Below are 24,568 nucleotides of genomic sequence, written 5' to 3' on the forward strand. Positions count from 1 at the left end.
TGCTTCACAGGCTGTGGAACAACAGACCGTGAAAAAAAGGGAGAGGACAAGAGAAGAGAGGGATGAGGAGAGAGACAAAGGGGTGGTGATGGAATGGAAACAAACCACACAAATCTGGACTCCAAGAAAAAAAGTTGGCCAAGGAAAAGAAGGACGCATTCCTCTACCCTAATTGGAAATATGAGTGCTATCTGATGTATGTGTGTGTGCGCGTTCACAACGTGCAAGTGTGTGTGTGTGTGTGTGTATATGTGGGTATGCGTGTGTATGCATGCAATCTTGTGTGTGGGCACGTGCATGCGTGTGAGTGTGTACCTGCCTCTGTAGAGATGCTCGGGGAAGTCCCTGTCTGACTCACTGCCAGAGTACTATCAGCCCCTTCCACAATGTGAGAATGAGTAATGTAACAAAGTTTTAATAACTCCAGCATCCCTGCACTGTAACCCTGGGTGTACATGTATACTTCTACAGTACCAGCTCATCTATAAATCACCTCCCAGCCTTCCAGTCAACAAACCGGGGGAGAGAAATTCTAGCCGTAGTGCATCTGAACTAGCTGAACCATGGTGTTGAACAGAGCAGCTCTCGCTTGACGTGGAAATCTAAAGGAAGGAATCAGGAAATTCCACCCTGAAGCTCTCAGGCTCTGTTTTAGTAGTGGGATTAATGGGAATCAGGAGTGCTTCCCCTCCTTCCCCCTCCTCATCCCTTTCTCCTCCCCTCCTCCCCTTCATAATGATTTCATTTCCTATGCATGCAGCCCAATAAGTGCTTCCACCGGTGGGGTGTGATGACCGATGACCGGGAACGGTCGTGTCCCAGTTCTGGTCCCCTAATGCATCAAGACACCATCGGCCATTTTTATATGTATAACATGGAATGATTCCTTGGCTAATAGCACCCTTCTACAACTGTTTATTTAAGACAATACACATCACATCTTGACTACCCCCCGTAGAGTGGGTGAGACCCTCTGAATGCCATTACCGGTGGGGTGTGATGACCAATGATTGTGAACGGTCGTGTCCCGGTCCAGGTCCCCTAATGCATCAAGTCAGAAAAAGCCATTTATACTTATTTACCCCCTGTAGGTCAAGCCCTTTTATGCTGCATACTCAGAGACACACAGCCTGACCATGGCAACCTTGGCTCTGCACCACATGGACTATGTCAGGACCACTGTAGGGGCCAGTGGTTTTCTGTAGGAACATTTAAAGTGTTTCCTGCTGGCATTACATATTTAGACTGTCTGTATGCTCTCACTCTGTGTCTGCCAGACCCCACAGGCTACAGTCACTGCTGCTACACTGCTGTGTGTTAACCTCCCCTGGCAGACAGAGACAGAGAGAGGGAGGGAGGAGGGAAGGAGCGAGAGAGACTGCGGAAGAAGGGAGATGAAAGAGGGAGGTAAGGCAAGAGAAAAGATCGGGAGGCGGGGGAGACGGGGATTTGCTGGGCTGGGCCTGTGGTGGGGTTAAAACATTTAGTGAAAATTGCCCCCTCAGTTTGTTTTTGTTGCTGACAGCTGAGGTCTTAACTCCTTCTCTGCTAGGACAGGACGGGAGGGGGAGGGCAGCTGGCAGGCGTCTGGAGAAAGGCTCCTTTCTTACACACACAGACACACAGACAGACACACACACACATGCTGACGGTAGCTATGCTGTGCATGAATGTGATGGAAGCCATGGCATCCTCATAGACCCCTACTCAAAGGTCTCTTTATCGCTCTCATCTCATTCCTGCTCCAACTTTCATCATTTAATTTCCTCTCCTCCACCCTTCACCCCCTCATCCCCTCTTTATTGCAACAAGTCCCTCTGCTACATGTTAGATACATTTGTAGCTCTCAGATCAGCTGATACATAGTAATTAATGACAGACTTTAGACAAATTGTGTAAAGAATTGCAAGTGTAATGGACCTTGTGTCTGTGTGCATTTGTATGTCTGCAACGTGTGCCGGTGTGTGTGACAAAGAGGATGTGAGTGTTTGTATTAGCTAGAGGAGAGTTATGGAGATGGAGTGAGTGTACTAGTGTCAGTGCAATGTGGCGTAGCAGCCATTAGTGCTGAATGAGCTGTGATATGTTGTTCCAGAGGCTAATGAAGCATGTAATCTACCAGCAGACTAATGAGCCCTACAGATCTAATTAGAGCTGCCTGGGATCAACACCAGCACACAGGCTAATGCTAAGCTAACACGTCAGGGCCTGAGAGGGACAGAGAGAGGGGCTGAGAGAGGCTACAGGACAGCCAGAGAGAGGGACAGAGGCTACGGGCCTGACAGAGAGAGGGGCTGAGAGAGGCTACAGGCCTGACAGAGAGAGGGGCTGAGAGAGGACACAGGCCTGACAGAGAGAGGGGCTGAGAGAGGCTACAGGACAGCCAGAGAGAGGCACAGAGGCTACGGGCCTGACAGAATGAGGGGCTGAGAGAGGATACAGGCCTGACAGAGAGAGGGGCTGAGAGAGGACACAGGCCTGCCAGAGAGAGGGGCTGAGAGAGGCTACAGGACAGCCAGAGAGAGGGACAGAGGCTACGGGCCTGACAGAATGAGTGGCTGAGAGAGGCTACAGGCCTGACAGAATGAGTGGCTGAGAGAGGATACAGGCCTGACAGAATGAGTGGCTGAGAGAGGCTACAGGCCTGACAGAGAGAGGGACTGAGAGAGGCCACAGGCCTGACAGAATGAGGGGCTGAGAGAGGCTACAGGCCTGACAGAGAGAGGGGCTGAGAGAGGACACAGGCCTGACAGAGAGAGGGGCTGAGAGAGGCTACAGGCCTGACAGAGAGAGGGACTGAGAGAGGACACAGGCCAGACAGAGAGAGGGGCTGAGAGAGGACACAGGCCTGACAGAGAGAGGGGCTGAGAGAGGACACATGCCTGACAGAGAGAGGGACTGAGAGAGGACACAGGCCTGACAGAGAGAGGGGCTGAGAGAGGACACAGGCCTGACAGAGAGAGGGGCTGAGAGAGGCTACAGGCCTGACAGAGAGAGGGACTGAGAGAGGACACAGGCCTGCCAGAGAGAGGGACTGAGAGAGGACACAGGCCTGCCAGAGAGAGGGGCTGAGAGAGGACACAGGCCTGCCAGAGAGAGGGGCTGAGAGAGGACACAGGCCTGACAGAGAGAGGGGCTGAGAGAGGACACAGGCCTGACAGAGAGGGACTGAGAGAGGACACAGGCCTGACAGAGAGAGGGACTGAGAGAGGACACAGGCCTGACAGAGAGAGGGACAGAGGCTACGGGCCTGACAGAATGAGGGGCTGAGAGAGGATACAGGCCTGACAGAATGAGTGGCTGAGAGAGGCTACAGGCCTGACAGAGAGAGGGGCTGAGAGAGGACACAGGCCTGACAGAGAGAGGGGCTGGGAGAGGCTACAGGACAGCCAGAGAGAGGGACAGAGGCTACGGGCCTGACAGAATGAGTGGCTGAGCGAGGCTACAGGCCTGACAGAATGAGTGGCTGAGAGAGGCTACAGGCCTGACAGAGAGAGGGGCTGAGAGAGGACACAGGCCTGACAGAGAGAGGGGCTGAGAGAGGCTACAGGCCTGACAGAGAGAGGGACTGAGAGAGGATACAGGCCTGACAGAATGAGTGGCTGAGAGAGGCTACAGGCCTGACAGAATGAGTGGCTGAGAGAGGCTACAGGCCTGACAGAGAGAGGGGCTGAGAGAGGACACAGGCCTGACAGAGAGAGGGGCTGAGAGAGGCTACAGGCCTGACAGAGAGAGGGGCTGAGAGAGGCTACAGGCCTGACAGAGAGAGGGGCTGAGAGAGGACACAGGCCTGACAGAGAGAGGGGCTGAGAGAGGCTACAGGACAGCCAGAGAGAGGGACAGAGGCTACGGGCCTGACAGAATGAGTGGCTGAGAGAGGCTACAGGCCTGACAGAATGAGTGGCTGAGAGAGAAACAGGCCTGACAGATAGAGGGGCTGAGAGAGGACTACAGGCCTGACAGAGAGAGGGACTGAGAGAGGACACAGGCCTGACAGAGAGAGGGGCTGAGAGAGGCTACAGGCCTGACAGAGAGAGGGACTGAGAGAGGACACAGGCCTGACATAATGAGTGGCTGAGAGAGGACACAGGCCTGACAGAGAGAGGGGCTGAGAGACGCTACAGGCCTGACAGAGAGAGGGACTGAGAGAGGACACAGGCCTGACAGAGAGAGGGGCTGAGAGAGGACACAGGCCTGACAGAGAGAGGGGCTGAGAGAGGCTACAGGCCTGACAGAGAGAGGGACTGAGAGAGGCATACGAGGCCTGACAGAATGAGGTGGCTGAGAGAGGCTACAGGCCTGACAGAATGAGTGGCTGAGAGAGGCTACAGGCCTGACAGAGAGAGGGGCTGAGAGAGGACACAGGCCTGACAGAGAGAGGGGCTGGAGAGAGGCTACAGGACAGCCAGAGAGAGGGACAGAGGCTACGGGCCTGACAGAATGAGTGGCTGAGCGAGGCTACAGGCCTGACAGAATGAGTGGCTGAGAGAGGCTACAGGCCTGACAGAGAGAGGGGCTGAGAGAGGACACAGGCCTGACAGAGAGAGGGGCTGAGAGAGGCTACAGGCCTGACAGAGAGAGGGACTGAGAGAGGACACAGGCCTGACATAATGAGTGGCTGAGAGAGGCTACAGGCCTGACAGAGAGAGGGACTGAGAGAGGACACAGGCCTGACAGAGAGAGGGGCTGAGAGAGGACTACAGGCCTGACAGAGAGAGGGGCTGAGAGAGGACACAGGCCTGACAGAGAGAGGGGCTGACAGAGGCTACGGGCCTGACAGAGATGAGGGACTGAGAGAGGACTACAGGCCTGACAGAATGAGTGGCTGAGAGAGGAAACAGGCCTGACAGAGAGAGGGGCTGAGAGAGGACACAGGCCTGACAGAGAGAGGGGCTGAGAGAGGACACAGGCCTGACAGAGAGAGGGACTGAGAGAGGACACAGGCCTGACAGAGAGAGGGGCTGAGAGAGGCTACAGGCCTGACAGAGAGAGGGACTGAGAGAGGACACAGGCCTGACAGAGAGAGGGGCTGAGAGAGGACACAGGCCTGACAGAGAGAGGGGCTGAGAGAGGCTACAGGCCTGACAGAGAGAGGGACTGAGAGAGGACACAGGCCTGACAGAGAGAGGGACTGAGAGAGGACACAGGCCTGACAGAGAGAGGGGCTGAGAGAGGACACAGGCCTGCCAGAGAGAGGGGCTGAGAGAGGACACAGGCCTGACAGAGAGAGAGGCTGAGAGAGGACACAGGCCTGACAGAGAGAGGGGCTGAGAGAGGACACAGGCCTGACAGAGAGAGGGACGGGAGAGGCTACGGGCCTGACAGAATGAGGGGCTGAGAGAGGCTACAGGCCTGACAGAATGAGTGGCTGAGAGAGGCTACAGGCCTGACAGAGAGAGGGGCTGAGAGAGGACACAGGCCTGACAGAGAGAGGGGCTGAGAGAGGACACAGGCCTGACAGAGAGAGGGGCTGAGAGAGGCTACAGGCCAGCCAGAGAGAGGGATTGCGAGAGGCTACGGGCCTGACAGAATGAGTGGCTGAGCGAGGCTACAGGCCTGACAGAATGAGTGGCTGAGAGAGGCTACAGGCCTGACAGAGAGAGGGGCTGAGAGAGGACACAGGCCTGACAGAGAGAGGGGCTGAGAGAGGCTACAGGCCTGACAGAGAGAGGGACTGAGAGAGGATACAGGCCTGACAGAATGAGTGGCTGAGAGAGGCTACAGGCCTGACAGAAGAGGGGCTGAGAGAGGACACAGGCCTGACAGAGAGAGGGGCTGAGAGAGGACACAGGCCTGACAGAGAGAGGGGCTGAGAGAGGCTACAGGCCTGACAGAGAGAGGGACTGAGAGAGGACACAGGCCTGACAGAGAGAGGGACAGAGGCTACGGGCCTGACAGAATGAGGGGCTGAGAGAGGATACAGGCCTGACAGAATGAGTGGCTGAGAGAGGCTACAGGCCTGACAGAGAGAGGGGCTGAGAGAGGACACAGGCCTGACAGAGAGAGGGGCTGAGAGAGGACACAGGCCTGACAGAGAGAGGGGCTGGGAGAGGCTACAGGACAGCCAGAGAGAGGGACAGAGGCTACGGGCCTGACAGAATGAGTGGCTGAGCGAGGCTACAGGCCTGACAGAATGAGGGCTGAGAGAGGCTACAGGCCTGACAGAGAGAGGGGCTGAGAGAGGACACAGGCCTGACAGAGAGAGGGGCTGAGAGAGGCTACAGGCCTGACAGAGAGAGGGACTGAGAGAGGATACAGGCCTGACAGAATGAGTGGCTGAGAGAGGCTGCAGGCCTGACAGAATGAGTGGCTGAGAGAGGCTACAGGCCTGACAGAGAGAGGGGCTGAGAGAGGACACAGGCCTGACAGAGAGAGGGGCACAGAGAGGCTACAGGCCTGACAGAGAGAGGGGCTGAGAGAGGACACAGGCCTGACAGAGAGAGGGGCTGCGAGAGGCTACAGGACAGCCAGAGAGAGGGACAGAGGCTACGGGCCTGACAGAATGAGTGGCTGAGAGAGGCTACAGGCCTGACAGAATGAGTGGCTGAGAGAGAAACAGGCCTGACAGATAGAGGGGCTGAGAGAGGACACAGGCCTGACAGAGAGAGGGGCTGAGAGAGGCTACAGGCCTGACAGAGAGAGGGACTGAGAGAGGACACAGGCCTGACAGAATGAGTGGCTGAGAGAGGCTACAGGCCTGACAGAGAGAGGGACTGAGAGAGGACACAGGCCTGACAGAATGAGGGGCTGAGAGAGGCTACAGGCCTGACAGAGAGAGGGGCTGAGAGAGGACACAGGCCTGACAGAGAGAGGGGCTGAGAGAGGCTACAGGCCTGACAGAGAGAGGGACTGAGAGAGGACACAGGCCAGACAGAGAGAGGGGCTGAGAGAGGACACAGGCCTGACAGAGAGAGGGGCTGAGAGAGGACACAGGCCTGACAGAGAGAGGGACTGAGAGAGGACACAGGCCTGACAGAGAGAGGGGCTGAGAGAGGCTACAGGCCTGACAGAGAGAGGGGCTGAGAGAGGACACAGGCCTGACAGAGAGAGGGGCTGAGAGAGGCTACAGGCCTGACAGAGAGAGGGGCTGAGAGAGGACACAGGCCTGACAGAGAGAGGGGCTGAGAGAGGACACAGGCCTGACAGAGAGAGGGACTGAGAGAGGACACAGGCCTGACAGAGAGAGGGGCTGAGAGAGGACACAGGCCTGACAGAGAGAGGGGCTGAGAGAGGCTACAGGCCTGACAGAGAGAGGGACTGAGAGAGGACACAGGCCAGACAGAGAGAGGGGCTGAGAGAGGACACAGGCCTGACAGAGAGAGGGGCTGAGAGAGGACACAGGCCTGACAGAGAGAGGGACTGAGAGAGGACACAGGCCTGACAGAGAGAGGGGCTGAGAGAGGACACAGGCCTGACAGAGAGAGGGGCTGAGAGAGGCTACAGGCCTGACAGAGAGAGGGACTGAGAGAGGACACAGGCCTGCCAGAGAGAGGGGCTGAGAGAGGACACAGGCCTGCCAGAGAGAGGGGCTGAGAGAGGACACAGGCCTGACAGAGAGAGGGGCTGAGAGAGGACACAGGCCTGACAGAGAGAGGGACTGAGAGAGGACACAGGCCTGACAGAGAGAGGGACAGAGGCTACGGGCCTGACAGAATGAGGGGCTGAGAGAGGATACAGGCCTGACAGAATGAGTGGCTGAGAGAGGCTACAGGCCTGACAGAGAGAGGGGCTGAGAGAGGACACAGGCCTGACAGAGAGAGGGGCTGAGAGAGGACACAGGCCTGACAGAGAGAGGGGCTGGGAGAGGCTACAGGACAGCCAGAGAGAGGGACAGAGGCTACGGGCCTGACAGAATGAGTGGCTGAGCGAGGCTACAGGCCTGACAGAATGAGTGGCTGAGAGAGGCTACAGGCCTGACAGAGAGAGGGGCTGAGAGAGGACACAGGCCTGACAGAGATGAGGTGGCTGAGAGAGGCTACAGGCCTGACAGAGAGAGGGACTGAGAGAGGCATACAGGCCTGACAGAGAGAGGGGCTGAGAGAGGACACAGGCCTGACAGAGAGAGGGGCTGAGAGAGGCTACAGGACAGCCAGAGAGAGGGACAGAGGCTACGGGCCTGACAGAATGAGTGGCTGAGAGAGGCTACAGGCCTGACAGAATGAGTGGCTGAGAGAGAACACAGGCCTGACAGAGAGAGGGGCTGAGAGAGGCTACAGGCCTGACAGAGAGAGGGACTGAGAGAGGACACAGGCCTGACATAATGAGTGGCTGAGAGAGGCTACAGGCCTGACAGAGAGAGGGACTGAGAGAGGACACAAGCCTGACAGAATGAGGGGCTGAGAGAGGCTACAGGCCTGACAGAGAGAGGGGCTGAGAGAGGCTACAGGCCTGACAGAGAGAGGGACTGAGAGAGGACACAGGCCTGACAAAGAGAGGGGCTGAGAGAGGACACAGGCCTGACAGAGAGAGGGGCACAGAGAGGACACAGGCCTGACAGAGAGAGGGACTGAGAGAGGACACAGGCCTGACAGAGAGAGGGGCTGAGAGAGGCTACAGGCCTGACAGAGAGAGGGACTGAGAGAGGACACAGGCCAGCCAGAGAGAGGGACTGAGAGGGGACACAGGCCTGACAGAGAGAGGGGCTGAGAGAGGCTACAGGCCTGCCAGAGAGAGGGTCTGAGAGAGGACACAGGCCTGCCAGAGAGAGGGGCTGAGAGAGGACACAGGCCTGACAGAAAGAGGGACTGAGAGAGGACACAGGCCTGACAGAGAGGAACTGAGAGAGGCTACAGGCCTGACAGAGAGAGGGGCTGAGAGAGGACACAGGCCTGACAGAGAGAGGGACTGAGAGAGGACACAGGCCTGCCAGAGAGAGGGACTGAGAGAGGACACAGGCCTGACAGAGAGAGGGGCTGAGAGAGGACACAGGCCTGACAGAGAGAGGGGCTGAGAGAGGACACAGGCCTGACAGAGAGAGGGACTGAGAGAGGACACAGGCCTGACAGAGAGAGGGGCTGAGAGAGGCTACAGGCCTGACAGAGAGAGGAACTGAGAGAGGACACAGGCCTGCCAGAGAGAGGGACTGAGAGAGGACACAGGCCTGCCAGAGAGAGGGGCTGAGAGAGGACACAGGCCTGACAGAGAGAGGGACTGAGAGAGGACACAGGCCTGCCAGAGAGAGGGACTGAGAGAGGACACAGGCCTGACAGAGAGAGGGGCTGAGAGAGGACACAGGCCTGACAGAGAGAGGATCTGAGGCTACAGGCCTGACAGAATGAGGGGCTGAGAGAGGCTACAGGCCTGACAGAGAGAAGGACAGAGGTTATGGGCCTGACAGAGAGAGAGGCTGAGAGAGGCTACAGGCCTGCCAGAGAGAGGGTCTGAGAGAGGCTACAGGCCTGACAGAGAGAGGGTCTGAGAGAGGCTACAGGCCTGACAGAAAGAGGGACCGGCACTATGGGCCCAATCCCTAATCTTACAGCAGATGAATTATTAGTAGTTATAATGATAACAGGGGACTGTGTCATACATACTGTATGTAGAATGTTATGGGTCAGGACTCAGGACTGAAAAAATATGTAAGAATGTCAATACTATGTTCGTGACAGGTTGTCATGAATCTGCCTTGCGCTGTATAGAGACTGTAAGGACAGGAGACAGAAAAGTGATGGGGCTCCACACTGGGTCTTCTGCTAATGGGGAGATGACTGATGAAAACATTATGTTTTAATATAATCTGACTTGTAGTGAATCTAATATCAGACGGACCTTATATGAGCACCTGTGTGTGTGTATCTGCCTGTCTACTGTGTGTGCGTGTGTGTCTGTGTGTGTGTGTGTGTGTCTGTCTCTGTGTGTCTGTGTGTATGTGTGTGTGTGTCTGTGTGTATATGTGTGTGTGTGTGTGTGTGTGTGTACGTGTGAGTTAAAGATGTATGAGAGCCAAAAAAGGCAGTCTCCCCGCCACAGTCCCAGCTCAGCGACAGGGGAGACGGGGCCTGTGCATCGTCAGTCTCACGCAGGGTGAGGCAGAGGGACACGTCAGCCCAACAGGGTGGGCACTAAGACAGAGGCACCACTGTTAAATGATACACACCCACACCGATACAGTAACACACACCATGCCACACCTGTACAAATACAATACTAAACTAATCGTCTTTCCCTGGTGTCTCCTCCTCTCTCACTCCATAAAACCTTCCTACTGGGAGGAGGGAAGACATGGAAAGACAGAGTGAGACAGAGCAGATGGAGTTAAGGAGGAGAGACAGATAGTCAGTGTGATAAAGGGGGATGGAGGCAGACAGGAAAGCAGACAGAGACAGATGGAAGAAGAGAGAGAGGGGAGAAGAAAGAGAGAGGGGGAGGCGTTGTGACAAAGCAGGCGACATCTAGAGTGCAAGAATACAACCATGGCTTTAACCCACCACTTCACATGCAACTGCAAAACACATCTGTCCACACATGAACAATAACCTATTACACACACGTACATAGACACACACATGCACAGTGCACACACAAAGTCACAAACCTGTGTAACAGACAAAAGCAACTTGTCTAAAATACTCGCCTCCGCCCCCTCTCACACACACACACACACACACACACACACACACACACACACACACACACACACACACACACACACACACACACACACACACACACACACACACACAGACACACACACACACACACACACACACTTTCTCTCCTTCACTGTGTGTATCAGTGAAGTGGTGGCTGGGCTATGGCTGCTGCAGGACATTCCAGGGGATGTTTTCAATAAGGGAATGAAGGCAGCATCAAGGAACTAGCAAATGGAAACCTGCTGAAACACTGCTCTCTGACTCCAACACTGCCACACCAGTTCCTCCTCCTACATGTACGTGCGTATTGCTGTGTTATATAGAGAAAGTGAGTGTGTGTGTGTGTGTGTGTGTGTGTGTGTGTGTGTGTGTGTGTGTGTGTGTGTGTGTGTGTGTGTGTGTGTGTGTGTGTGTGTTTAACTATATCATTGTGGACCAGAAATCCCCACCAAAAAAGTAAACAAACAAAACATATGACCAACTGCGGACATTTTGTTGGTCCCCACAAGATCAAATGCTATTTCTAGGGGATTTAGGGTTAAGGTTAGAATTAGTGTTAGTATTAGGGTTAGGAGCTAGGGGTAGGTTTAGGTTTAGGGTTAGGAGCTAGGGTTAGGTTTAGGGTTAGGAGCTAGGGTTAGGTTTAGGTTTAGGAGCTAGGGTTAGTTTTAGGTTTAGGGTTAGGAGCTAGGGTTAGGTTTAGGGTTAGGAGCTAGGGTTAGTTTTAGGTTTAGGGTTAGAGGCTAGAGGCTAGGGTTAGGTTTAGGGTTAGGGTTAGGAGCTAGGGTTAGGTTTAGAGTTAGGGTTAGGAGCTAGGGTTAGTTTTAGGGTTAGGGTTAGGAGCTAGGGTTAGGTTTACGGTTAGGGTTAGGAGCTAGGGTTAGTTTTGGGGTTAGGGTTAGGAGCTAGGGTTAGTTTTAAGGTTAGGAGCTAGGGTTAGTTTTAGGTTTAGGGTTAGGAGCTAGGGTTAGGTTTAGGGTTAGGGTTAGGAGCTAGGGTTAGTTTTAGGGTTAGAGTTAGGAGCTAGGGTTCGTTTTAAGGTTAGGGTTAGGAGCTAGGGTTAGGTTTAGGGTTAGGGTTAGGAGCTAGGGTTAGTTTTAGGGTTAGGGTTAGGAGCTAGGGTTAGATTCAGGGTTAAGATTACGGTTAGGTTTCTGGGTTAAGGTTAGGGTTAAGGTTAGGGTTAAGGTTAGGGTTAGGGTAGGGGTTAGGTTGAGGATTAGGGTTAGGGATTAAGGAAAATAGGATTTTGAATTGGACTGAATTGTGTGTCCCCACAAGGGTGTGGTGTGTGTGTGTGTGTGTGTGTGTGTGTGTGTGTGTGTGTGTGTGGGGGGGGGGGGGGGGTTAGGGTTAGGGTTAGGGGGGGGCTGTGTGTTTGTTGGCAAATGAAAGAGAAGGTGCGTGTGAGTACGCTGTTAACCTCTTAACCAATTACTATCAGCTGGTGCTGTGTCATTCTGTACATGGAAAAGTGAACAATATTTTCTTGGCCAGATCATCAGTATAGTATGCCATGCTGAAACTGTCCTTAGAGTAGAAGGCTGATGTTACATAACACTACAGTAAGAGTAGAGAAACAGTAACACTACAGTAAAAGTAACAGTAACACTACAGTAACAGAAACGCCGATACCGATACCGATTATTGGAGGGCCAAAAACCCGATACCAATTAATCGGCCGATTTTTATTTATTTATTTGTAATAATGACAATTACAACAATACTGAATGAACACTTATTTTAACTTAATATAATACATCAATCAAATCAATTTAGCCTCAAATAAACAATGAAACATGTTCAATTTGGTTTAAATAATGCAAAAACAAAGTGTTGGAGAAGAAAGTAAAAGTGCAATATGTGCCATGTAAAAAAGCTAACGTTTAAGTTCCTTGCTCAGAACATGAGAACATATGAAAGCTGGTGGTTCCTTTTAACATGAGTCTTCAATATTCCCAGGTAAGAAGTTTTAGGTTGAGGTTATTATAGGACCATTTCTCCTATACCATTTGTATTTCTGTGACGGGCGTCGTATAGAGGGGACCAAGGCGCAGCGTGTTGCGTGCTCATAATTATATTTGAATGAAAACGAACACTTATACAAAAGAAACAAAATGACAGTCAACAGTTCTGTCAGGTTACGTGAACGAAACAGAAAACATAGAATGCCCACCCATATCACATCCTGACCTAACTAAACAGGGAAAAAACAGCTCTCTTAGGTCAGGGCGTGACAGTACCCCCCCAGTACCCCCCCCCCTCCCAGAGCGTGACAGATGCCCCCCCCCCCCTCCCCCCCCCCCCCCGGGTGGGCATCTGTACTTGGCGGCGGCTCTGGTTCGGGGCGTAGCACCCCCACCGCCCGCTGATCCCCCCGCTTCTGTGTGTCCGGAGGAACCAGACCGTGGATCATCGCCGGAAGCTTTGGACCGCCAACCACAGCTGAAGACTCTAGGCTGCAGACCGCCGCTGAAGGTTCTGGGCTGCAGACCGCTGCTGAAGACTCTGGGCTGCAGACCGCTGCTGAAAACTCTGGGCTGCAGACCGCCGCTGAAGACTCTGGGCTGCAGGCCGCCGCTGAATACTCTGGGCTGCAGACCGCCGCTGAAGATTCTGGACTGCAGACCGTCGCTGGAGGCTCCGGACTGGGGAGCGTCGCTGGAGGCTCCAGACTGGGGAGCGTTGCTGGAGGCTCCGGACTGGGGAGCGTCGCTGGAGGCTCCGGGCTGAGGAGCGTTGCTGGAGGCTCCAGACTGGGGAGCGTCGCTGGAGGCTCCGTACTGGTGAGCGTCGCTGAAGGCTCTGGACTGAGGAGCATCGCTGGAGGCTCCGGACTGAGGAGCGTTGCCGGAGGCTCCTGACTGGGAAGCGTCATTATAGGTTCCGGACTAGGGACCGTTGCTGCAGGCTCCATGCCATGGATCATCTCTACAAGTTCCGCGCCATGGATCATCACTGGAGGCTTCGTACCATGGATAATCTCTCCAGGCTCCGGGCCATGGATCATTCCTACAGGCTTCTTCCCATGGATTATCCCTACAGGCTCCGGACCATGGATAATCCCTACAGGCTCCGGGCCATGGATTACCTCTGGAGGCTTCGTGCCATGGAACATCCCTACAGGCTTCGTGTCATGGATCATCTCTACAGGCTTCGGACCATAGATTATCACTGGAGGCTTTTCTCGTGGAGCTGGAACAGGTCTCACCGGACTGGAGAGACGCACTGAGGACCGGGTGCGCAGAGCAGGCACCGGACGTACTGGGCTATGGAGGCGCACTGGAGGGAGAGTGCGAGGAGCAGGCACAGGACGTACTGGGCTATGGAGGCACACTGGACGGAGAGTGCGAGGAGCAGGCACAGGACGTACTGGGCTATGGAGGCGCACTGGACGGAGAGTGCGAGGAGCAGGCACAGGACGTACTGGGCTATGGAGGCGCACTGGAGGGAGAGTGCGAGGAGCAGGCACAGGACGTACTGGGCTATGGAGGCACACTGGAGGGAGAGTGTGAGATGCTCACCACAATAAGCACGAGGAGTTGGCTCAGGTCTCACCCCTGGCCCAGCCAAACTACCCATGTGCCCCCCCCAATTTTTTGGGGGGGCTGCCTCTCATTCTTCCGTTGTTGTTGCGCTCTTGCTGCCTCCACCCGTTCCCCTGGAAGGCGCTCTTCTCCTGCCCCTAAATCCTCCAAAGCCCTAGATATACTCCTCCTTATCTCCTCAAATGTCCATAGGTCCATATCACGCTGCTTGGTCCCTTGGTGGTGGGTAGTTCTGTAACGATTGTCGTATAGAGGGGACCAAGGCGCAGCGTGTTGCGTGCTCATAATTATATTTTAATGAAAATGAACACTTATACAAAAGAAACAAAATGACAGTCAACAGTTCTGTCAGGTTACGTGAACAAAACAGAAAACATAGAATGTCCACCCATATCACACCCTGACCTAACTAAACAGAGAAAAAACAGCTCTCTTAGGTCAGAGCATGACAATTTCATATACCTTTGACTATTGGATGTTCTTATAGGAATTTTAGTATTGCCAGTGTAACAGTATAGCTTCAGTCCCTCTCCTCGCCCTTACCTGGGCTCGAACCAGGAACACATCGACAGCAGCCACCCTCGAAGTACCGTTACCCATTGCTCCACAAAAGCCGCGGCCCTTGCAGAGCAAGGGGAACAACTACTCCAAGTCTCAGAGCGAGTGACGTTTGAAACGCTATTAGCGCGCACCCCGCTAACTAGCTAGCCATTTCACATCGGTTACACCAGCCTAATCTCGGGAGTTGATAGGTTTGAAGTCATAAACAGCGCAATGCTTGAAGCATTGCAAAGAGCTGCTGGCAAACGCACGAAAGTGCTGTTTGAATGAATGCTTACGAGCATGCTGCTGCCTACCATCGCTCAGTCAGACTGCTCTATCAAATCATAGACTTAATTATAACATAATAACACACAGAAATACGAGCCTTTGGTCATTAATATGGTCGAAACCGGAAACTATAATTTTGAAAACAAAACGTTTATTCTTTCAGTGAAATACGGAACCGTTCTGTATTTTATCTAACGGGTGGCATCCATAAGTCTAAATATTGCTGTTACATTGTACAACCTTCAATGTTATGTCATAATTATGTACAATTCTGGCAAATTAATTACGGTCTTTGTTAGGAATAAATGGACTTCACACAGTTCGCAACGAGCCAGGCGGCCCAAACTGCTGCATATACCCTGACTGCTTGCACGGAACGCAAGAGAAGTGACACAATTTCCCTAATTATAAGAAATTCATGTTAGCAGGCAATATTAACTAAATATGCAGGTTTAAAAATATATACTTGTGTATTGATTTTAAAGAAAGGCATTGATGTTTATGGTTCGGTTTGGTGCAACGACAGTGCTAAATCATCACCCGTTTGGCAAAGTAGGCTGTGATTCGATGAGAAATTAACAGGCACCGCATCGATTATATGCAACGCAGGACACGCTAGATAAACTAGTAATATCATCAACCATGTGTAGTTAACTACTGATTATGTGAAGCTTGATTGATTTTTATAAGTTTAATGCTAGCTAGCAACTTACCTTGGCTTCTTGCTACCCTCGCGTAACAAGGTAGTCAGCCTGCCACGCAGGCTCCTCGTAGAGTGCAAAGTAAGGCAGGTGGTTAGAGCGTTGGACTAGTAACCGGAAGGTTGCAAAAACGAATCCCCGAACTGACAAGGTAAAAATCTGTCATTCTGCCCCTGAACAAGGAAGTTATCCCACCGTTCCTAGGCCGTCATTGAAAATAAGAATGTGTTCTTAACTAACTTGCCTAGTTAAATAAAGGTGTAAAAAAAAACATTTCATCGGCCAAATCGGTGTCCAAAAATACCGATTTCCGATTGTTATGAAAACTTGAAATCGGCCCTAATTAATCGGCCATTCCGATTAATCGGTCGACCTCTACTACAGTAACAGTAACAGTAAGAGTAACACTACAGTAACAGTAACACTACAGAGACAGTAACAATAACAGTATTAGTAACAGTAACAGTAACACTACAGTAACAGTAAGAGTAACAGTAACACTACAGCAGTGGTTCCCAAACTTTTTATAGTCCCATACCCCTTCAAACATTCAACCTCCAGCTGCGTACCCCCTATAGCACCAGGGTCAGCGCAACTCTCAAATGTTGTTTTTTGCCATCATTGTAAACCTGCCACACACACTCGTTTTTGAGTTTTTGTCACAACCTGGCTCGTGGGAAGTGACAAAGAGCTCTTATAGGACCAGGGCACAAATAATAATAATAATAATCAATAATTTTTGTCTTTATTTAACCATCTTACATATAAAACCTTATTTGTTCATCGAAAATTGTGAATAACTCACCACAGTTTAATGAGAAGGGTGTGCTTGAAAGGATGCTCATAACTCTGCAATGTTGGGTTGTATTGGAGAGAGTCTCAGTCTTAAATCATTTTCCACACACAGTCTGTGCCTGTATTTCATTTTCATGCTAGTGAGGGCCAAGAATCCACTCTCACATAGGCACATGGTTGCAAAGGGCATCATTGTCTTAACAGCGCAATTTGCCAAGGCAGGATACTCTGAGCGCAGTCCAATCCAGAAATCTGGCAGTGGCTTCTGATTAAATTCAATTTTCACAGAACAACTTGTTGCAATTTCAATGAGGCTCTCTTATTCAGAGATCGGTAACTGGACTGGAGGCAGGGCATGAAAGAGATTACTCACTCAGATGCTTCGCTGTATCACATTTGACATTGTCCATAAGCTTGAGTTCATTTGCACACAAAAAATCATACAATGATGGAAAGACCTGTGTGTTGTCTGTGTTAATGTAGACAGAGAAGAGCTCCAACTTCTTAATCATAGCCTCAATTTTTTCCCGCTCATTGAATATAGTTGCGGAGAGTCCCTTAATCCTAGATTCAGATCATTCAGGAGAGAAAAAACATCACCCAGATAGGCCAGTCGTGTGAGAAACTCGTCATCATGCAAGCGGTCAGACAAGTGAAAATTATGATCAGTAAAGAAAACTTTAAGCTCGTCTCTCAATTTAAAAAAATGTGTCAATACTTTGCCCCTTGATAACCAGCGTACTTCTGAATGTTGTAAAAGCGTTACATGGTCGCTGCCCATATCATTGCAAAGTGCAGAAAATACACGAGAGTTCAGGGGCCTTACTTTAACAAAGTTAACCATTTTCACTGCAGTGTCCAAAATGCCTTTCAAGCTGTCAGGCATTCCCTTGGCAGCAAGAGCCTCTCGGTGAAAGCTGCAGTGTACCAAAGTGGCGTCGGGAGCAACTGCTTGCACGCGCGTTACCACTCCACTATGTCTCCCTGTCATGGCTTTTCAGCCATCAGTACAGATACCAAAACATTAGTACAGATACCACCAAAGTCCATTTGTTGTCACAAAGCTGCCCAGTACTTTAAAAATATCCTCTCCTGTTGTCCTGGTTTCCAGTGGTTTGCAGAAGAGCATGTCTTCCTTAATTGACCCCCCATAAATGTAACGGGGGCTTGCCTGTCCTAGCCACTCAGTAGCTCACCATATAAGACGCTTATAGCCCCTTCTTATTAATGGTATCTGTTGTCTTACTACTTGAAAGTCATCTTAATTCTCGCTCCAAAAACTCCTGTGGCTTATTTTTCAAATAGCCATGTTTTGTTTCTAAATGTCTGCGCAAGAGTGAAGGTTTCATTGAGCTGTGAGATAGTACTTTTGCACATATAACACACCGTGGCTGAGGAAAGGCACTACTCCCAATATAAGTGAACCCCAAATCAATGTAGTTCTCATCATATTTCATATACCTACACTACAGTAACAGTAACACTACAGTAACAGTAAGAGTAAAAGTAACACTACAGTAACACTACAGTAACAGTAACACTACAGTAACACTACAGTACCACTACAGTAACAGTAACACAACAGTAACAGTAACAGTAACACTACAGAAACAGTAACCGTAACAGTAACAGTAACACTACAGTAACAGTAACACTACAGTAACAGTACATAGCAGTAACAGTAACAGTAACATCACAGTAACAGTAACAGTACCACTACAGTAACAGTAACACTACAGTAACAGTACAGTAACAGTAACAGTAACAGTACAGTAACTGTAACAGTAACACTACAGTAACAGTAACAGTACAGTAACACTACAGTAACAGTAACAGTAACAGTAACAGTAACAGTACAGTAACAGTAACACTACAGTAACAGTAACAGTAACAGTACAGTAACAGTAACACTACAGTAACAGTACAGTAACAGTAACAGTACAGTAACCGTAACAGTAACACTACAGTAACAGTAACAGTACAGTAACAGTAACACTACAGTAACACTACAGTACCACTACAGTAACAGTAACAGTAACAGTAACAGTAACACAACAGTAACAGTAACACTACAGTAACAGTAACCATAACAGTAACAGTAACACTACAGTAACACTACAGTAACAGTAACAGTACATAGCAGTAACAGTAACACCACAGTAACAGTAACAGTAACACTACAGTAACAGTCACACTACAGTAACAGTAACCGTAACAGTAACAGTCACAGTAACAGTACAGTAACCGTAACAGTAACACTACAGTAACAGTAACAGTACAGTAACACTACAGTAACAGTAACAGTACAGTAACAGTAACACTACAGTAACAGGAACAGTAACAGTACAGTAACAGTAACACTACAGTAACAGTACAGTAACAGTAATAGTAACAGTACAGTAACAGTACAGTAACACTACAGTAACAGTAACAGTACAGTAACAGTAACACTACAGTAACACTACAGTACCACTACAGTAACAGGAACAGTAACAGTAACACAACAGTAACAGTAACACTACAGTAACAGTAACCGTAACAGTAACAGTAACACTACAGTAACAGTAACACTACAGTAACAGCAACAGTAACACTACAGTAACGTAACAGTAACACTACAGTAACAGTAACACTACAGTAACAGTAACACTACAGTAACAGTACAGTAACAGTAACAGTACAGTAACCATAACAGTAACACTACAGTAACAGTAACAGTACAGTAACACTACAGTAACAGTACAGTAACAGTAACACTACAGTAACAGTAACAGTAACACTACAGTAACAGTACAGTAACAGTACAGTAACCGTAACAGTAACACTACAGTAACAGTAACAGTACAGTAACACTACAGTAACAGTAACAGTACAGTAACAGTAACACTACAGTAACAGTAACAGTAACAGTACAGTAACAGTAACAGTACAGTAACCGTAACACTACAGTAACAGTACAGTAACAGTAATAGTAACAGTACAGTAACAGTACAGTAACACTACAGTAACAGTAACAGTACAGTAACAGTAACACTACAGTAACACTACAGTACCACTACAGTAACAGGAACAGTAACAGTAACACAACAGTAACAGTAACACTACAGTAACAGTAACCGTAACAGTAACAGTAACACTACAGTAACAGTAACACTACAGTAACAGCAACAGTAACACTACAGTAACGTAACAGTAACACTACAGTAACAGTAACACTACAGTAACAGTACATAGCAGTAACAGTAACACTACAGTAACAGTAACACTACAGTAACAGTACAGTAACAGTAACAGTACAGTAACCATAACAGTAACACTACAGTAACAGTAACAGTACAGTAACACTACAGTAACAGTAACAGTACAGTAACAGTAACACTACAGTAACAGTAACAGTAACACTACAGTAACAGTACAGTAACAGTACAGTAACCGTAACAGTAACACTACAGTAACAGTAACAGTACAGTAACACTACAGTAACAGTAACAGTACAGTAACAGTAACACTACAGTAACAGTAACAGTAACAGTACAGTAACAGTAACAGTACAGTAACCGTAACACTACAGTAACAGTAAGAGTAACAGTAACAGTAACACTACAGTAACAGTAACACTACAGTAACAGTAACACTACATTAACAGTAACAGTACAGTAACAGTAACAGTACAGTAACAGTAACAGTAACAGTACAGTAACAGTAACAGTAACACTACATTAACAGTAACAGTAACACAACAGTAACAGTAACAGTAACAGTAACAGTAACACTACAGTAACAGTAACACTACATTAACAGTAACAATAACAGTACAGTAACAGTAACACTACAGTAACAGTAACAGTACAGTAACAGTAACAGTAACACTACATTAACAGTAACAGTAACACAACAGTAAAAGTACCAGTAACACTACAGTAACAGTAACACTTCAGTAACAGTAACACTACATTAACAGTAACAGTAACACAACAGTAACAGTAACACTACAGTAACAGTAACAGTAACACTACAGTAACAGTAACAGTAACAGTACATAGCAGTAACAGTAACAGTAACACCCTGGATCATACAGTACAGAACAAAGCACTGGATATATAGAGAGAGGGGGAGGTTCAGACTGTACGAAAAGACAGTCTGTCCTAACATACTGTTGATAGCATAGCCTCAATGATTCTTTCCTTTGACTAATAGTGTGATTATTTGGTACCTAGCAGAGCAGCATATACAGTGAATTGCATAAAGTGGAGCAGCAATGCCCACTTCACTATAACACCACTCTCATGCCAGAAATGTTCCCCCCAACAGGGGGCACCAGAGAAATTCAGAGAGTATTTATTTTCTGCTTGTTATGTTATGACTCCATGATCCCCACTTTTCATAAATAAGCTGTGTATGAAAATGAATAATGCCCTTGAGTCGCTATATCTCATTACCCATAGTCAGACACACACCATGTACCATGGGGCTGCTAGAGCGTTGGGACTGTGGGGGAGATTTTGGCATGGGGGAGAGGGTGTGGGGGGCGGATGCTGTGGCAAGATGAATGGCCTGCCCAAACCACATTATACACACATTGTATAGTTTAATTACCCCCGGAAAAAGCATGGAACAACACAGGTAACTCTAGAAGGCCTTAACCTGAGCGTCCGCTCTTTTCCTCCTGTTCTTGTTTTCTTTCTGTAGTTTGGACATGGTTCCTGAAGAACGGCATCCAAGGTAAATGCAGCGGGGGCCGTTAATAGTTATCGGCCATATGGAAGGAAGGAGCTCTTATAAACACTAGTTCTCCTCCAGCTCTTCTCTACTCTGAGGAGTCTGCAGATGGGAAGATGGAGAGGGTGCCAGAGAAGACCCTGGATGGATGGGCCAAGGCAGACAGACAGCGACAGAGAAAGACAAACAGACAGAGATGAAGCAGAGACAGACAGATGGTGGTAGAGAGAGAGAGTCCCGGTCTGTGTTCCCATAGGCCTCCCCAGTACTATGCTCTATGAATGCATCTATAATGTGCTACGCATGTTCATCAGGCATTAGAACACTTCATAAGTAAAGTGGTAGCAGAAGTTGATGTCAGAAGGTGACTGTGGGATGTTTTGATATCAGCTTCTCTGAGAGCTGCTTCAGGCAGAAACCTAGAGGAAACGTAGGTCTCCACGGCCTGGTGCTCGCGTGTATGTACTCCCCGGGTTATCGCCCGGTTACGGCCGCGCTGCAGCCGTTTCCCATCAGCTCACACTACCTGTCAGCCCTCACACTCACACACACTCACACTCACACACACACACACACACACACACACACACACACACACACACACACACACACACACACACACACCACACACACACACACACACACACACACACACACACACACACACACACACATACCGGCCTTTCAGCTGAAGGATCGCAGATGAACAGACAGACAGATGGCCCACCCACAGGTGACCTGGCACTCTCCTGTTCACCTCTCAGGCACCCAGCAGAGGTCATCACAGGCCATTCACCATACACCAAACTGTCTACACCAACCCAACCCTATACCTCCCAGTCCACCCTACACCAGTCCTACATCAGAGTCTATACCTCCCAGGCCACCCTACACCAGTCCTACATCAGAGTCTATACCTCCCAGTCCACCCTACACCAGTCCTACATCAGAGTCTATACCTCCCAGTCCACCCTACACCAGTCCTACATCAGAGTCTATACCTCCCAGTCCACCCTACACCAGTCCTACATCAGAGTCTATACCTCCCAGTCCACCCTACACCAGCAATACATCAGAGTCTATACCTCCCAGTCCACCTCATACCAGCCCTTCATCAGGGTCGTGTAGAGTATTCCCAAAATGGGAAAATGAAAATGAGTGTTGTTATCGGACATATTGAAGCAGTAAATGTTCTATATGGTCCCGTGCCTACAAACCGAAAAGCACCCCTACTCCCCAACTAATCCCCCTACTCCCCCACTGAACCCCCTACTCCCCCACTGAACCCCCTACTCCCCCACTAAACCCCCTACTCCTCCACTAAACCCCTACTCCCCCACTAAACCCCCTACTCCCCCACTGAACCCCCTACTCCCCCACTAAACCCCCTACTCCCCCACTAAACCCCCTACTCCTCCACTAAACCCCTACTCCCCCACTAAACCCCCTACTCCCCCTCTAAACCCCCTACTCCCCCACTAAACCCCCTACTCCCCCACTAAACCTACTACTCCTCCACTAAACCCCCTACTCCCCCACTAAACCTCCTACTCCTCCACTAAACCCCCTACTCCTCCACTAAACTCTCTACTCCCCCACTAAACCCCCTACTCCCCCACTGAACCCCCTACTCCCCCACTGAACCCCTTACTCCCCCACTGAATCCCCTACTCCTCCACTAAACCCCCTACTCCCCCACTAAACCCCCTACTCCCCCACTGAACCCCCTACTCCCCCACTGAACCCCTTACTCCCCCACTGAATCCCCTACTCCTCCACTGAACCCCCTACTCCCCCACTAAACCCCCTACTCCCCCACTAAACCCCCTACTCCCCCACTGAACCCCCTACTCCCCCACTAAACCCCCTACTCCCCCACTAAACCCCCTACTCCTCCACTGAACCCCCTACTCCCCCACTGAATCCCCTACTCCTCCACTAAACCCCCTACTCCTCCACTAAACTCCCTACTCCCCCTCTAAACCCCCTACTCCCCCACTGAACCCCTTACTCCCCCACTGAATCCCCTACTCCTCCACTAAACCCCCTACTCCCCCACTAAACCCCCTACTCCCCCACTGAACCCCCTACTCCCCCACTGAACCCCCTACTCCCCCACTGAACCCCCTACTCCCCCACTAAACCCCCTACTCCCCCACTAAACCCCCTACTCCCCCACTGAACCCCCTACTCCCCCTCTAAACCCCCTACTCCCCCACTAAACCCCCTACTCCCCCACTAAACCCCCTACTCCCCCACTGAACCCCCTACTCCCCCACTGAACCCCCTACTCCCCCACTAAACCCCCTACTCCCCCACTAAACCCCCTACTCCCCCACTGAACCCCCTACTCCCCCTCTAAACCCCCTACTCCCCCACTAAACCCCCTACTCCCCCACTAAACCCCCTACTCCCCCACTAAACCCCCTACTCCCCCTCTAAACCCCCTACTCCCCCACTAAACCCCCTACTCCCCCACAAAACCCCCTAATCCCCCACTGAACCCCCTACTCCCCCACTAAATCCCCTACTCCTCCAATCTGCTCTGTCTCTCATTCCTTAGCTCTGGCTGGGAGGACTGGTTTTGGTTCACTTGTTATCTGTGGTTCACATGGGTTTCTGTGTTCCCAATGAAAACACATTTTAATAAAGGAAGGATGTATCTTCAGATTCATCAAGCCTTATTTCCTCCACCGGTTCACTGGAATGCTGGCCATGGATTAATTAGATGAAAATTAACTAGTTACTCCTAATACACATACAGTGTATACCCATGCACACACAAACACACACACACACGCGCACACACACACACACACACACACACACACACACACACACACACACACACACACACACACACACACACACACACACACACACACACACACACACACACACACACACACACACACACACACTCACCTCTCCTACAGGACACAGTGCACCATTCAGGAAACATTAGCAGCATTAGCATGGAATGCTAATTGAAACAAACAGCTCATGGTTTCTTCAGTTCTGGATTTGGGAGGAACTGCTGGTTATTGGCACTATAGCTGTGTGTGAGTGTGCATGCGCGTACGTTTGCGTTTGTGTGGGTGTGTGTGGGTGTGTGAGTGTATTTTACATATGTTTCCACATGCCAGAGATCTGGTAACCATTGAAGACTATTATTGTCCTGCTCTTTCTCCAGTTTTGCTTTCAAACGTGAATTAGATAAAATTGCTCACCAATTGTTTGCCATAAACACACATTAACATTGGTACAAACACTCACTAGACACAAACCTGATATCTCTTTCTCACGTGCTACCACGCACACACACACGCAAGCACGCAAGCACGCACGCACACACACACACACACACACACACACACACACA

The 24,568-nt window shown here is 50.2% G+C and overlaps 1 protein-coding gene across 1 annotated transcript in view; it reads right to left on the minus strand.

Annotated features, from left to right (window-relative positions):
- Positions 1-24,568, minus strand: part of trabd2b (TraB domain containing 2B) — a 102,436-nt gene that overhangs the window by 6,260 nt on the left and 71,608 nt on the right. The gene's annotated exons all lie outside the window — the stretch shown is intronic.

This window comes from Salmo salar, chromosome 10 (assembly GCF_965601325.2).
Source record: "Salmo salar chromosome 10, fSalSal1, whole genome shotgun sequence".
Classification (NCBI taxonomy): Eukaryota; Metazoa; Chordata; class Actinopteri; order Salmoniformes; family Salmonidae; genus Salmo; species Salmo salar.